Source organism: Hemicordylus capensis, chromosome 1 (genome assembly GCF_027244095.1).
Source record: "Hemicordylus capensis ecotype Gifberg chromosome 1, rHemCap1.1.pri, whole genome shotgun sequence".
In the NCBI taxonomy this organism is placed as follows: Eukaryota; Metazoa; Chordata; class Lepidosauria; order Squamata; family Cordylidae; genus Hemicordylus; species Hemicordylus capensis.
In genome coordinates this window covers 206,054,957-206,071,653 of record NC_069657.1, presented here as the reverse complement: position 1 = coordinate 206,071,653, position 16,697 = coordinate 206,054,957, and the positions used below count along the sequence as shown (strand labels likewise).

General features: G+C 44.3%; 1 long non-coding RNA gene across 1 annotated transcript; it reads left to right on the top strand.

Moving 5' to 3' along the window:
- Positions 1–1,142: 1,142 nt before the first annotated feature.
- On the top strand, positions 1,143–16,063 carry LOC128339580 (uncharacterized). Its single transcript, XR_008313103.1, has 3 exons — positions 1,143–1,250; positions 13,752–13,900; positions 15,889–16,063. It is a non-coding gene; the product is annotated as an uncharacterized LOC128339580 (long non-coding RNA).
- Positions 16,064–16,697: the final 634 nt, after the last annotated feature.

The following is a 16,697-nucleotide window of genomic DNA, read 5'->3' as shown; positions in this document are numbered from 1 at the left end:
TGTAGAAGTTGTGGCAGGGAAGGAGGTGCTGTAGGGAATCAATCTGTGCCTCATTGCTGTTACTCACCTGAGCCCATGTAGTTGAGCCCAGTCTGGAGGATACCTAATTGTGTAAGTTCCCAGGTGGGCAAGAGAAGGAGGGGGTTGGATTAAAGAAAGGGAAACAGATAGATTTGGGGCTCAAGGAGGGGGCGAAGGCTCATATCACCTGATCTGAATAGAAGGCTTCGGAGATCACCGATGAACTTCACTCCTCAAGGACGGGTCAGGCCAAGATGAGAGCAAGAAGGTTGGAGGGGCTAGTCATTGGAGGTGATTCCAGGAGGGTGCTTCCTCCCTGGACCCAGCTTCCTGGGCTAGCGAGGATAACTGGGCAGATCAGGCTAGGCAAGAAAGCTGATCTGGAAAAGGGCACGAAATACTGAACACAGCCTTGCGTGTTGGCCGGTAGGCAGTAAATTGCCCCAAAAGCTGATGGAGTAAGTGATGGAGTCCCAAGTGGAGCATACGAGGGTGCACACATAGGAACATAGGAAGCTGCCATATACTGAGTCAGACCATAGGTCCATCTAGCTCAGAATTGTCTACACAGACTGGCAGCAGCTTTTCCAAGGTTGCAGGCAGGCATCTCTCTCAGCCCTATCTTGGAGAAGCCAGAGAGGGAACTTGAAACCTTCTGCTCTTCCCAGAGCTGCTCCATCCCCTGAGGAGAATATTGTACAGTGCTCACATGTGGTATCCCATTCAAATGCATCCGTGGCAGACCCTGCTTAGCTAGGGGGTCAAGTCATGCTTGCTGCCACAAGACCAGTTCTCCTCTCTGCACTCTGCCCATGCAAGTCTTACTGGAGTCATTGTTCTCACATTGCTGAAAGACTCATGGAACATCTTTGGACTCGTTCACCTCTGCTTTGGCATTATGTATGAAGGTGGCCATAGAACAGAACCGCCAATATTCGACCAGCCCTGGCCATCTTCCAGAACAGAAGCAAAAAGTCCATACTAGAAACTCAAGGAATTGTAGCTGAAGAGGCAGAGAAAAGTGTGCCTCCCTACAAGACATGATCTCTCAAGAACTACAAGTCCCAGAATCCCTTGGTTCCTGCTGGCATTCCTTATTTACTGGCAGAAAGAGTCAACAGATTGGGGCTTCCAACTGGCAAAGCAGGCAGGGACGATCACCATAATTATCCCCTTTGATCATAATTATTACCCTTTGATCCCTGGAGCAGTGGGCTGCAGTGCCTCTGGTAAGTTTTACAGGCCCCAGAATACAAATGAGAAAATGAGGTTTACTTCTAATCCCAGGAATCATAGAAGAATTAGCACTAGATCTCAGGGACAAGGAGCAGTCTCTAAAGGGCATTTGACATTCATGTAAAATAAATATAATACATGCCCCACGGCCTATAAATCCAAATCAAGCAGCCAGAAACATAAAGAGCTTAAACAGAAGGATCCTCACATGTGAAAGGAAAAAAATCAGGTTTCTAATTTTTCAAGAGAGACAAAGGCCCACATGTTGAGCCACCACTTGCTGCCGTCAGGGAGCTGCGTCACTTGGCCGTGCAGCGGCTCTGAGCTCAGCCGACATCTTGTGGAGCAGCAGAACATGTGCAGGGCAAGGGTGGATTGATTTTCACTGCATCCCCCTGCCTGGGTTAGTGCTCTTTGCCATACTTATGTCCCTGGGGATGGTGCAGCCTGATATTATGCAGGCCATCATATAGGGTGGCCCATCTGGCTCAGGAACAATCTTGGCTGTTGTCATCTGCCATGGGCTGCTGAAACAGGGGACTTATCAAACACCAGGCAGCAGTCCACCATGTCTGGCTGCTGGGATGGGTTTGTCTTGGTGGGTGACAAGTTGTGCAGGCCTCTTTTGCTAAAGATAATGAGGATTTTTTAATCAGCTTGTGCATTGGTCAAAGGGATAGAAGACACAGTGTGCTTTTATGGAAGCACAATCTGAGTTTTATGGGCCAGATTCCCAGCTGCTGCAAATCCCTGTAGCTCTTTTGAAGACAATTATGCCAATTTACAAACTACCTTTGTAAATGGAAGACATAATTCTTTCTGAATTCAACTGTAATTGCAACGGATGCTGCTCGTTGCGCTGTATCAAATACTCCCAACAGCTTCTGGTGCAAACTTAAGACAGTGTCGTTCCTTATTTCTTGTACTATGAAAACAGTAGGTGAGCAGCTTAATTGCCTTCTTTCTTTATGTTGCTGTGCTATGGGAAATACTTTTTTGGTTTGCGTTTACTAACACTATTTGGGGAGAAAAATCATGATTAGTTTTGCAGTGTAGAGGTTTTTCAAGTGTAAAGTCTTAAGAAGTAGGTCAAATCATTACTAAAGAATCTTATTTGTAGCTGTGACTTTGCTAACAACTTCGAATGATTACTTTAATCACTTTGACAACTCAGTATTTGTCACCAGGCTTCTTGCATTTATACATATTTGTTTTTGCACTTTAATAGATGGGGGTGGGAATCCTACAATTTGACTTTCTTTGCATTTCAGCAGTAACAATTCCTGGGGATTTCTTTATCTCTTCTGTAAAACAAAAATCCAAACTACTGTCACTGTTTCAAATAGGATCACCCTGTTCAAACTCATTTAAAAGTTAAAGAGCTACTGTGTAGCCAATAAAAGTTTGAACAAAAAGCATTTTAAAAAAATGTAAATGGACTGCAAAATAGATGTGAGGAATGAAATAGAGATAGTTCTCTCTTTATTCAGCTAGGAAAATATTAACGGATACAAAGATATTCACAAGTGTAATGGATTGGGAATGGGGCTATGTCACAGTCTTTGCATGTACAAGGTTCCAGGTTCAATCCCTGGCATCTCCAGGTATGGAGATAGCTGCATTCGTAAGTAATGCATTCACTCTGTAACTCGGTTACAGTAACTCTGACTGCATTTGCAAGTAACGCAGAACTTACTTGCTTCCACTCCCCCCCACCCCCACTCTCTGAGAGCAATCTCTCGGCAGTCAGCGAGACTGCAGATAGGAGGGAAAACTGGCTGTGCAGGCTTCCTTCTGGCATGAAGGACAGCCCGCACAGCCAATCACAGCAAGAGGGAGGAACTTCTTTCCTCAATTCCAGCTACAGCTAACACAGCCTGTGGTTCTAAATTCAGATGACTCGCAGGCTGTGTGGAACCTCGGTTTGGGGAGATGAATCTCTCTACAACCCGAGGGTTCAAATTGGAGTCATAAAATTGAATCCGAGGGTGGGTCGCCACACAGAATCAGAGTTGCAAGCATTCAGACAACATGGTGAGGAAACCTCTGCCCCCTAAAACTCCAGTTCTGTGTTATGTGCGAATGCAACCTCTGTCTGACACCCTAGAGACATGACACTGACTGACACAGACCAATAGTATAACTCATCATAAGGCAGCTTCATAAGGTCATCGGTGCAACTATTCTTCATTTAGGGGTGTGGATTTAATTTTTGGCTTGTTAGTTAGACTGTTTGTAGAGCTAACAGATCAGCCAGTCACATACAGCTAGGAGTTTCCTTGGAAAAATATACTGTTAAAAGCAATTGCAAACAATACAATGCAATATGGTTGCTCAGAGTAAAGTGAATAGGGACAACAGGAAGTAATAACCAGACAGGAAATCATATGGGCTGAAGCAGAGAACAAGAACAGAAAACAATCCTAACTAGCCAGTAACCTATCAATCAACTAACAGCAGAAAGTTACAACTCCACCAGTGGGCTAGCGGGGCTATTCATATCCCAGACTTCTATATTTTGGTTTCATTCCACTCACATTATTGCTTTTTCAACAAAGGCCACATCTACTCAAATTGTGACTCATTAATCACCAACATAGTTCACCAGCTTGGTGGTTAACCAACATAGTGGTCTATTAGGGACTGAAGAAATCACCTGGTTTTGCTCTCTGCAGGGAGGCTGCAAAATCAGGGAAATTGCCAAGAGGCACAGGCTGCATTCACATTGATTGGGTCACAGAGTTATAGTGAGCTGAGTTAGCAGCACTTCTGAGGGTCTCAAAAGTTCAGCAACCTGTAAATATATTTGGAGGGGAAAGATATTAAAGGTAGACAACTTTACAGAAGGGACAGCACAAAAAGGTGCTAAGGAGTTAGGCTATGACTAAGGAGTCTATGATGAGTGAAAAATAATGCCTGAGTGCAAAAATTCCTGACAAGTAATGTACCAACACAGCTCAAGGAACAATCTGACAATTACAATATTTTGTCAGGCTGGTGAACTGAGTCAACATTTCTTGACCTCTTCTCACGCAGATGCATGCAATAGTGTGCATACACATACCAGTCATTTTTCTTCACGCTTCAATGAATGTAGTGGCCCTTAAGAAGATGCATATAATAACAACCATATACTTGGGCCATTCACACAACCAGTCCTCCCTGGTCTTGCACATCCCTACCCGGTTAGCGCTGGCTGTGTGGATCACCAGGACCAGTCCTGATCCTCATGCTGCCCCACTGGATAGCCTGGGTTCTTAACCCAGCCTAAAAGTGAGGTAGGGGGATGCAAGTGCACCTGCTACTCCACCACCCAGTTGTATGGGTGAGCAGGCTGCTGTCAGCTGTCAGCAGCCAGATGCCAGCTCAACCATAGAGCTGAGAAGAAGGAGGGTTCCTGCATCCGGCAGTCCCCCAATGTACTGTGCAAGCAGCATGGCGCATTGAGCAATCCAGAGCCTTGCTCTTGCCGGTTCTGGATTGCTGTGCTGCTCACCTCAGCAGTGATTGTGTGGCTGAGTAGCACAGGAAAGCAGGGATAGAACCTTGCTTGTGGCGGGGCGGGGGGGAGTAGATATAATTCTGCCTTCCCCCCAGCCCTCCCTAGCCCCAAAGTTTTTGGTTGTGTGGACAACCTCAGTATCCAATAAATCTGATCCTGGGTGGATTGCTGCATTGATCATCATAAAGCAGAAGTAACATTAGAGTAATCTTGTTTGATCAGGCCAATAGCTAACCTAACTAAGTCTGCATAAGACCTCCTGCACACCATCTTAAGACTGTCACAGAATTCAGAACTTGTGCCTTTCCCATCATGGCCAAATTTGCCTCTCCTCCTGTCTTATCCCTTACATTTATAATTCTTGTATTTCTTCTGTTATTAAACTCAAAGTGGCACACATGGCATTCCCAGGTAGGAGTGTGCATGAAACTGGTATGCCCAGTTCGGTTCAATCCGAACTGGACTTGAATGGAACCAAGCATGTGGTTTTCCAGTTGGTTTTGGCCATGTTCAGCCTGTCCTGGGCCATTTTGGAGGTCACCACACATGCACACTGGCCATCTGCATGTTTGGGGACATGCATATGGCCAGTGCGCATTCACAGCACCACCAGCACACATGGTGTGCATGGTGGCCACCACCAGCATGAATAGGCCCAGAACAGGCTGAAAATGGCCAGAAAACCATCTGAACTGGACTGATTTGAGACTGGGGGGAGGCTGGCGGGGGACTGCCAGAGACCAGCCCGTGGACATGGCAGCACCCCACACAGGTGGTGAGTTCTTTTAAAAAAAAAAAATTCCATGAGGACCCCTGGACTGGCTGGGGGTGGGGGTTGACTCAAGTTTGAACTTGGCCAGCTCAAGGGCTCACCCCGACTCACGCTCGAGCCAGCCAAGTTCAGTGTTAACCAGCTTGAGGTTCAGTCAGTTTGCACATCTGTAGTCCCAGGAGGTCATCCATTTAGGCATTGATTAAGCCTAGACCTGCTTAGTTTCTGCAAGGTAGCTGGAACATGTACCCTCAGATGATGTCCTGAGTTTTGCCGAACATCATCCAGCCTGAAGAAGTCACACCCCTTTGTGATGTTTTAGTTTGTCCTAATGAAGGCATTGTCCTCTTTTGGCTTTTGGATAATTATCATGTGTACATGTCATCTCATACTGCATGGGAGATGGCAATGGTAAACCCCTCCTGTATTCTACCAAAGAAAACCACAGGGCTCTGTGGTCGCCAGGAGTAAACACTGACTCAACGGCACAACTTTACCTTTATGTGTCAGTTGGTATTATTTATCTTACAGTAGTCTGATGCTAATTATTAGACTGGTACTGAAACCCTGACTTGTGGTGGCACATTTCCCACAAAACATTGGCTACCACTCTTCTAGATGATCTTCAGACCTCCAGCTTGCACTTTGAAAAGATCGTCAATGAGAATCACTAGTGTAATGGAGAACACAATTGCCATTTGAGAAGGCTGGAAATAATACATAAATACAGGAAGTGATAATATCCTAGCATGATGCATTGCTATGAGAATCAACAGAACAAACCAATCAACAAACATCTAGAAAATGCATTACAGACATCAGCTGCAATGTTCTATGTTGCTGTGTTTTTTTTAATCCCATTGACTTCAAAAGAATTCAAGCAGCCTATCTGGCTTCAGGATTTCAGTCACTATCATTTCCTTTCATATTTCAAAATCAAATATATAATTTCCAGTCTGTCTGAACTACCTTTAGCTTTGATCCATCTTCTTTAATTTATATACAGTTTTATAAAATCAGTTGTTGTTTTTTTAAAAAAAACCCAAAAACATCACCACCACCCTCAAACCTGGCTAGTTCTGGGCAAAGACATTTAACTCGTTCCGGTAGATTTAACTGAAGAAATAATAAGCTAGAAATTGGTGCTTGACCTGAACTTGCATCTGTAAAATGTTAAAATCAAGAATATTTTTTTTTTGAACCTCTCCTGCAGTGCTCTTCAAAAATAATATGACAGGAGAATTAAAGAGTGTCCTTCTTGGGAAATGCATCACTGGATTTTAATTTTGGCAGCTAAAAATGTTTGATAGTTTTGGGGCTATTCTTTCACAGTCGGTGAATAGAGTGAATTGTAATTCTAACACTTTCTAACTTCACCAGTGAGTCAGTGAGTTGGAACTCTTTCCCCAGACTTAAACAGCTCCTTTGCATTTCGTTCTAAAAATAGGTGATGATCCTGAGAGGAATAGGGGTTGGGTGTGTGACATTTTTACCAATATGATAAATTATTGTTACTCAGATCTCTATAGAATGTATAAGTACAACCAAAGGTGGGAGTAAACACATTCCAATGGAAGGCTGCAAAAATCATGCAAAGTAGACCATGGCTCTTTATAAATGAGTTTTTTCATCACTCCCTAAGAGATAAATGGTGGACAACTAGTCTGACAATACACCAATTTAAAAGAATTTGACAGATATGAAGTCTCAGTAGTTGACATAGAAAGCCAGCATCCACAAAATCTGGAACATTAGGCTCCACCAATTCCAAAAAGTGCTTTGAAAGCTCTGGTGTAATGCTATTGCCAAATCCCTCACTGGTCTTTCCAGCATGCAATCCATTTCATTTGGGAAATGCAACATCCAGCCGAATCCTGCACCAATGTGCCAGGGTTTTCAATCTGTGAAGGAGAAGGGGGATTTTCAACCACCTCCCCTTCACTGGGCAGCCACTGACTTGTGCCTCATGAAACTATGGACCCAAAGTTCACCTCCACACCCCACCCCCACGAGAGCTCCCAGACTATCACAATCTAAAGTCTGAGAGGCAGCTAAGATGGCAGGACTGGATGTGCAGGCTTCCTCCTACCCTGGAAAAACAGCCTGCACCAGCCAGTGGGAGGGAAGCCCATGGGAGGAGTTTCCTCCCTTACCTCTAGTTTGGGGTGAAATCCCAATCCGGGAGTAACAGCAATAGGAATGGACCCTTGGTTTGGTGACTGGAACTCAGAACAAACCAAGGTTTCATCCCAGTTTTAGGGGCAAAATCGGAACTGCGGTTCTGATCATTTGCACAGCATTGGCAGTGAACCAGAGGTGAGTTCATCTCTGTTTTGTCATGATGTTTGAAGGTGGCCCGCATCTCTGGAGCTTAGGTGATCCTTAGAGACATAGTTTTTGGAGGCACAGGATGAGGCAGAGGGAAGGGGGGATAGCATAAAACCATCCCTCCCCCCTCTTGTGTGATGGAAAATCTTGGCGTGTTGGTGCAGGGTGTACCTGGACATTGGTCACTCTTTATAATTGTACTAATGTCAAAAATCTTGTTCCTATAACAATGAAGAATCAACTCTCTCTCTTTTTAAATTAAAAAAAGGGTATCGAGTCATATCCCCTGCTAACTGAGCAAAGAGGAACCTTTTTAAAGTGGTGGTTCTTTTTATTTAGCAGGGGGAGAGCAACCTATCTATCCCCAGCACAGCATCCCTACAGGGGCTGTTGCTGGTGTCTGTCTTTTATATTGTGAGCCCTTTGGGGACAGGGAGCCATTTTATTTATTTATTTATTTATATCTATGTAAACTGCTTTGGGAACTTTTGTTGAAAAGCAGTATATAAATATTCATCATATTCGTATAACAGTGCCTTAAAGCTAGGGAAATATTCATATATTTCTATGGGATTTTCATATTAATCCAAGGAACTGTGCTTTCTGGAATCAAAAACCAATGGGTCCCAAGCAAAGGTTCACACAGAAACCTCCCACAAGGACTCAGTTGAAGGATTAAGACTACATTTGCATAAAGAAATTGATGACAAGGCCCATCTGCTGGTACTCATCCTTGTACAACAATACTGGGGTCATTTTGTTTAAAAGGCTGCTAGAGTGTCACCTTTATCTTTCCAGCACTTGCCTTTTATTGGCATGGCTTGCATCCTGACTGTTTTGCACAAAAGACATGAATTGGCATACACTGGATATGAATATGCTAACATGAAAGATTAACTTATCCACCAAGACATTTTTATCCAGAGCAATAATCTTTCTGAAGACAGATGCAACAGGGAGTGTTTACCAGGACCATATGGTTGGCTTTAGGGGGCTAACAGCGTTACTCCTCTCGAAGATGAAATACTGCCACAAAATTGGATAGTAAAATTATGTTGAATCAGGTGGGGAGGAAGAGGGAAATGAGCATCCTTTCAGAGAAAGAAAAGCATGATAAATTAAAGCTCCTGCCAAATCTGTAGGCTGACCTAGGAAATGGAAAATAGAAGCTGAACTGCTGGCTTGTCTTTTGAATTTTTTGCATTTCACATATATAACTCTCAGAGAGGATTATGCTCTCTTTATATGCTCTCTTTATATGTTCTCATGCACAGCCTAACTGAGGCTGGGGAAGCTGAGACTGGGTTAGGCTGTGCTTGCTGTGTGACAGCCTCCAGGATTGGGCCCATCTCCTGAGGGAATTCCCCAATGCACTGTGCTTGGTGTACGGTGCATTGTGGGATGCCCAGAGGCCAGGATGTGTGGTCCCAGCCTCCAGAGCTGTGTGCTGCTTGGCCAAGCACTGCTTGTCTGGGAGCACAGTCTGCACTCCCAGCAAAATATGTGTGATCATCTCAGGGAAAGGTAAGATTTGTGCAGCCTTCCCGCTGCCCACCTGGACATGTGCCTAGCCATATAGTGTTCTAGTAAGTCACTGAAGGTTTTGTGCTGTGGGGTACTTACATTAGGACAAGATTATTATTTTTTACAGGACAAGATTTTTTTATTGAACCAACAAAGTGCCGAAGCATACAATACGTTGCCAAAGCACAATTATATACAAAGTGGTTGTTTGTACATGATATATCTACAAAGATTTACACACAAGGATTTGGAAACCCACAAGGTTATGAAGTATATGCAGGTAGTACTGTAACTCGGGGGTGGGGGATTTCAAGGCACATCAGGTAATCGGGGGGGGGTTACGTCTGACGTCCATTTCCACAATTTGTCCCATTGCTGTTTAGAAGAGATACTCCTGTCTTTTTGCACATAACCATACAAACTTTTCCAGAAAAGATTTACTGTCTCATCTGCATGAACCTCTTGGTCGCGTCTTCCCTCCCTATTCCTATGCACGAGCATTGCATAAATGACATACAAGTTTACTAACCTGATTACGAGAAGGGGAACGTTCCAATTCCCTAGTATGGGGGCACCCGTTCCGTCCTGTTTCCTTGAAGGTTTCTTTCTGGGACCTCGAAAGGAGGTTCTGTTGCTCAAACCCAAGGTTAGTTCTTCCCAAGTCTGTTTTTCCAAATCAGGCCATTCTAACAGCTTGCTTACTCCCTGCCACACTCTTTTGGCTACCACACACTCTTTTAAGAAATGTGAGTGGGTTTCCCTGAATGTTTTACCTAGCTTACTAGCTTTCTGTTTGCAAGTGATTTTAGGGCACTCTTGCTGGTCCTCTGGGAGCCATGGCTTAGCCACATTAAGTGGTAGTACTTGATGGTATAAGCGCCACCTTGTTTCCCATAAATGGAAAGGGACTTTTTTCTCCTTAAAGAGAGCGATAGGGTGATCGGGTTGCAAAAAGTACTGTGAAGTGCAGTGTTTGTAGCGTTTATGTTCTAAATCAGGTTTTAAGAAACCCACTTCTAGAATCTCTCCATAAATTGTTTTCCTTAGCTGCTTAACTGAGGAGGATCCTTTAAATAGATCCAGTTCAACCTTCCATTTTTAAAGTGTGAATAACAAATCTCTCAAGTAGTCCGGGTGTTCTCTTTTTAATACTTGTGTGATACTAGCATTGAAAGATCCTTTCCCCCACCATGCTATGCCCCATGCTGACTTGCGCCAACGCAGAGCGAAAAGCGAGACCCAGAGTTTTTTGCAGGAGGTTGGATATATTATGGACATTCACGAAAATCCAGTTTCCAAAATTGTAGGACATGAATTCAGTTACAAAATAGGGTTGCTGGGCAGGTAGGGCTAGACCTCCCCGCTCAACCTCCTTAAATGCTACCGCATGGGCCACAGGGAAGGACGCTGTGTTCCATACTAGACGGAAGATCTGGCTTTCAGCTCTCCGAAGGAGATCGAGCGGGGGAGGATAGACTACCGCCAGGTTATGCACCGGGGGTATCAGGTAAGTCTGGATGTAAACCGCTTTCTGGTACATGGCAAGGCTCCATTTTTTCCACATGGTGATCTTAAGCATTACTTTTTCTTCCCAATCTGTCCAATTCCCCCCCCCTCCAGACTTTTTCCTTAATCCCATATTCAATCCCCAAAATGTGCAATTTCATAAATGTTTTTGTCTACTTTGAAATCCACTCCATCTTTTGGTGATTTGAGAGGCAGATCACCTTGAAAGGGAGCAAAAGTACTCTCTCCCACCCACAGAGTGAGAGCAATCAGAGATCCAGTTGACTAGTATCAAACCTGTTATTATTCGAGGAAGCATTGTCATCATTCTCAATCAACTTCAGTTGCCCTCAGAGACATTAGCACATAGCCAATTGGCTTTATTGAGACAAGATGTCACCACATTCTGTGATCCTGAATCAGCTGGGATTATTCTGCAGAAGAGAATGAATCACTAAGAGTAAAATTGGACCAAAGTAGCAGCAAATGAGGACTACACTGGCTGCAAACAGGGATGGAAAGAGTGAGCATTCTCAGTAGTAGGGCTTTTGGGAAATATTTGAGGGGCCTAGAAAGCCCTACCTTTGCCCTGAAAATGTTCACATTTGGTGCAGCCCTCACTAGCATATGTATATGTACAGGGGTTACAAAGTGGAAGATTCCCCCATAGGAGGGGTTGAGAAAAACAAAGAGGCTATTCATACGCACATCTTAACTCAGGGTTGGGCAGCCCCAGCCTGGGTTAGGCTGCTCATGTGCAGCACCGGAGTGAGGTCGCTCCAGGCACTGCCCCCGTGCCAAGCCTCACTTCTTAACTGTTAGTGAAACTGCTCCAGGATGATTGGCGAACACCCCAAATTCTACCTTTTGGGCTCACATGTGGAATTTAGTTCAGAAAGGAACAGTTTCACGTAAGATTTAATTTGCACAAAGTTGTGGACGCAGGAAATGAAGTATATTGAGACAAGATCTAAGTTTCAGAATTAGAAGATATTTATTGTTACATATTTTCACAAAAGAAATATGTGGTTCAAGCACTGTCAAAAATATGTTTAACTGCAATGAGGCATTTTAGCTTAGAGATCTAATTGTGTAAGTTCCCAGGTGGGCAAGAGAAGGAGGGGGTTGGATTAAAGAAAGGGAAACAGATAGATTTGGGGCTCAAGGAGGGGGCGAAGTCTCATATCACCTGATCTGAATGGAAGGCTTTGGGGATCACCGATGAACTTTGCTCCTCAAGGACGGATCAGGCCAAGGTGAGAGCAAGAAGGTTGGAGGGGTTAGTCACTGGAGGTGATTCCAGGAGGGTGCTTCCTCCCTGGACCCTGCTTCCTGGGCTAGCGAGGATGACTGGGCAGATCAGGCTAGGCAAGAAAGCTGATCTGGAAAAGGGCACGAAATACTGAACACTGCCTTGCGTGGTGGCCAGTAGACAGTAAATTGCCCCCAAAGCTGATGGAGTAAGTGATGGAGTCCCAAGTGGAGCATACGAGGGTGCACACATAGGAACACAGGAAGTTGCCATATACTGAGTCAGACCATAGGTCCATCTAGCTCAGAATTGTCTACACAGATTGGCAGCAGCTTCTCCAAGGTTGCAGGCAGGCTTCTCTCTCAGCCCTATCTTGGAGAAGCCAGAGAGGGAACTTCAAACCTTCTGCTGTTCCCAGAGTGGCTCCATCCCCTGAGGGAAATATCTTACAGTGTTCACATGTGGTCTCCCATTCAAATGCAACCAGGGTGGACCCTACTTAGCTAAGGGGATGAGCCATGCTTGCTACCACAAGACTAGCTCTCCCTCCACATGAGGGAGCACTTGTTGGAGTCCCCAGTGAAGCATACAAGGGAGCACACGAATCCCAGAGAGCGCACTGGGTCATGTAATTGGGGGTACTTTCTGGGGGTAAATTCCATTTGACTGTAGTTGTCTAACTGGTCTGTTGGGAGGGTCCGGCAGGGATCCCATTCTTGCTGATCTTCCTTCCTGAGTGTACAATGTGGGAATTGCCGAGAAATACCAAGGCTTTTGTCATGAAAACAGAATAGCATAGATGTGAGGAGGGAAATTTTGCATAAATGGAAAGGTCCAGTAATCTAGTCAGGGGTTTTGATGGGTGCATCTTTTAGTTTTGTATCACTTGCTCAGCCTCCTTTGTGAAGGGGAAAAATTTACCTCCACCAGCCTTATCTGTGTGCTTTTTCGTTGAGTGAATTGGCACATTAGCTGACTGCTATCCTTGGTGTGAAAGGAGGGGAAAGACAAAGCAGTTCACCCTGAGTGCAGAGTGGCCTTGACAGAGAGTTAACTCACTTTATGTTAACTTCTGGGGTCTACTTAGGATTGGGAGGGCATGCATCTGCTCCCCTTTACAACTTGCTCCTTAGGAGCCAAATCTAGGGGCAACTGGCCCACTGTCACTAAGTAACCGGTCCCCATGTGTATAAGCGGAGAGCTCACCATGCTGTGAGACTCCTGAGCATATACAGAGTGATATCTCCAAGCCTGGAGACTCAAACATGAACAAGGGGGCTCCAACAGAAAAGCCTTGCTAGTAACATAACCCAATGTTTAGCCAAGTTTAAGCGAACCTATGGTTTGCTTAACCTTGACCAGCAATCATCTGGGCAATTGCCACTGGGTTAAATGGCTCCGCCCCAGACCATCCACCACAATTTCTGAAACTGAGCCAGGAGGAAGGAGCGGCCATGCCGAGCACGGCGGCTGCTCTAATGAGAGCAGCTGCTGCGCTCATGCCCCAGAGCACCATGGGATGAGGGAGGGGGCAGTCCTCCTTCTCCCAGCATTTCCCTTCACTGTGCCACTGCTCATGTGAGCTTCCATTCATCTGCCGGGGAACGCAGGTGAGCTTTTGTCTTCCCCACAGAGGGGTGGCAGAAGATTGTGAGTATAGCCTGATTATGAAGATGAAATCAAGAACAGATGTCAAAGCATATACTTCATCTCTGGTCAAGTGATTCCTCGAGGTGGATTCCTCAAGATTCATCTTGAGGTGGGCACTGATTTTATGTTTTCATTTTCAAAGCCTTGATCATTTCCCAGTACTTTTTAAAAGGGAAATTTAGAACTGAGCAGTGTTATGTACAATGTAATTCATGTACATAGGATGCATTACTAGAACACACCTGTGCATTCTGGTTATTGCAAATGAACTCTGCGGATGTTTCGAGGATGTTTGCTCCAGCAAGTCTCCTAAGGTTTGGACACCAATAGATGCACAGATAAGGGAAAATAAATTTGCATAAGAATCTTTAAATATGATCTGCTACAATTTAGTTTCAAATACTTTCTCATGGTAATGAGCTTACTTGCAGTATCAGGGTTTGGGGTTACAGAGGAGCCTAGACTACTCACTTTACTTTTCACACAGTTATAAACTAACATAATACCACTTTGGCATGACTTGAAGTTTTGCAGTGCATAAATATTCCTTTGGAAATGAACACGATTTCCTGGAACTGCACATTTTGTGCGTGTGATTGCACTTAAAAAAAAAAAAGGGCCCTGTCATTTTCTGAGCTCTGGATTCTTTCAGTTCTGGACCATTCAGGCCCACTCTCTGTTCATTTTGGGGAACATTTGTGGGACCCCAGTTCATTTTTAAGTCCAAATTGTTGTTGTTTTTTAGCCTACTTGCCTTAAGGAAAGCAAGCTTATGAGATCATCCAGCATTGTGCATGTGTGTCCCTATCAACTTTTTGATGCCTGAACTGATTTGGATCAAATGTGGTACAGTTGTAGTGACAAATAGGGACACCTCAACGGTAAAGATGTCATCCACCCCAATTCATGATGATGGATGAGTGAACATTTGAGGCAGAATTGAGCTAACTTGTGAAGATGGTAATTATCAATTAAGATTATAGTGAAAGGAAAGTAGGCAGAATGAGTTCTTAACAGAACTGCTTGTTAATCTATTTTCTTGCTTTAAACTGCATTTTCTTCCCTGACACCTATGTTGGCAATGACAGAAGCTCCATTGTGCTGTCTCCTCTTGGCAGCAACCTTAAAAACAAAACAAAAAACAACCCATATGCTCCAGGACACATCATCACTGCAGGGAAGCAAGGGTAAAAAATGGACACTTCTATGAAAAATGGTGGCTGCCTTAGTTGTTGCCGCATATTTCTGTGTGCTGCAAACAGAATGGAGTATATGTCTGGGCTCAAAGATAGGAACAAGAAAGTCACTGAGCTGGTTCAGATGTAACACAGAACCTATTCCTGCACAACATCCCTGAAGCTCAGGAGAACATCCTCCCCTCTCCAGTGTAGCAAGCATCTATTTCCAATGTAGGTCAAAATAAGCCAAGGTTGGTCGTGATGTCTGAACTGATCGAGCTATATTTATTTTAACCTATTTACTTGAAATAAACTGCAATCTGTACCCAAGGTGTCCAGTGAGTTACAGATTGCAGTTCCTTCCAGGAGGCAGGTTAGTATAAACTGAGATTGGTTGGCTCAGATGTCACAACCAAATGCTGTTTCATTTTTACCTAAATTGGAAGTAGATGGTCACGCAGGCATGGGAATGGGGGAGTACATGCTCCCAGACCTCAGGAATGTCAGGCAGGACCAGGCTTAACCATGGTTCCCCATTATGTCCAAACAAGCCCATTTGCTCTTGCTGCTTGATTTGCTTATTATTCAAAAGGTTGAAACCACTGGCTCAGCTACAAACTGGGAATAAAACAGAAGAGAGAGAAGAGTATCGGCTTATTCTTCTGAGCTTGAGCAAATGTCATTCCAATGCCTGTGCTTGAACAATGAATATCTTAAAACATTTAACTTATCAGAATCATTGTGGTGCCACTTTTTATAATCTATTAGAAAGCCCTTATATGCCCTTGTTACCAAATGGCTGCAGTCCAAAGGACTTGCAAGTAAGGACCATTGATTTTAGTGGTACCTACGCATGATTAAGTGTGTTTATGGCCGGAGTCAATGTCATTGTCATTTCATGTGTCATCTTTGTTTTCAGATGATCCATTTGGCTGAATCAGCCACAGTGGCTTTGGAGCTCAGTGGCTGAAGAGTGGATCCAATATTTATTTGCAGGTTTTTGGAAGTTTTGGGCCGTGCAAATAAATGGGTTCTTTTGTCAATGGTGCTGATTCCCAATGATGCAGAACTAGATGTTACCCAAAATAAAGAGTTTCTGCTCAAAACAGTGGTTCTGTGTCTAGTCACCTCTCCTCTCCTCTTCCTGGAACATAGTAGGCTGGTTCACAGTCACACAATGATAAATAGCATCCTACCCTCACTCGGGAGTTGTGTGTGCTCCTATTTTATGCTTGTGAGTAAAAAACAAAGCTGGAGGTGCCCACAGTCATCATGGACAAGAGGGCTCCGTCCTACCCAGCAGCTGTGCCAATTCAACCCTCCTACCTAGCTGTCACTTAACAGATTGTCACAGTTAGTGCCTCCTTGTTTTTTACTCGCACATGAGCAGAAGATGGAAGCATGCACAACTCCCAAACTAGGATACGAGGGGTAGGACTTCCTCTGCCCTTTTTATCATTATGTGAACTGCCTTATTGTAATGAAACCTATGGCAGTGTCATATCTTACATTTCCCAGCTTTCCCTCCCTCCATGACCAGCTGGGGAGTGGTTGTGGGGAGGGGAATCAAAATGATTGAATCATGGAAACATGACGAAATTAAGAGTGTAAGGCAGAGAGCCTGTGTTGGCTAGGACACAGAGTTCAACCAGTGAGATACAGTTACGCTGCTTTCTGTTCATTGTTTTGCTATGAGAAGTTTCAAAGTGAGTGCAGAGAAAAAATTAG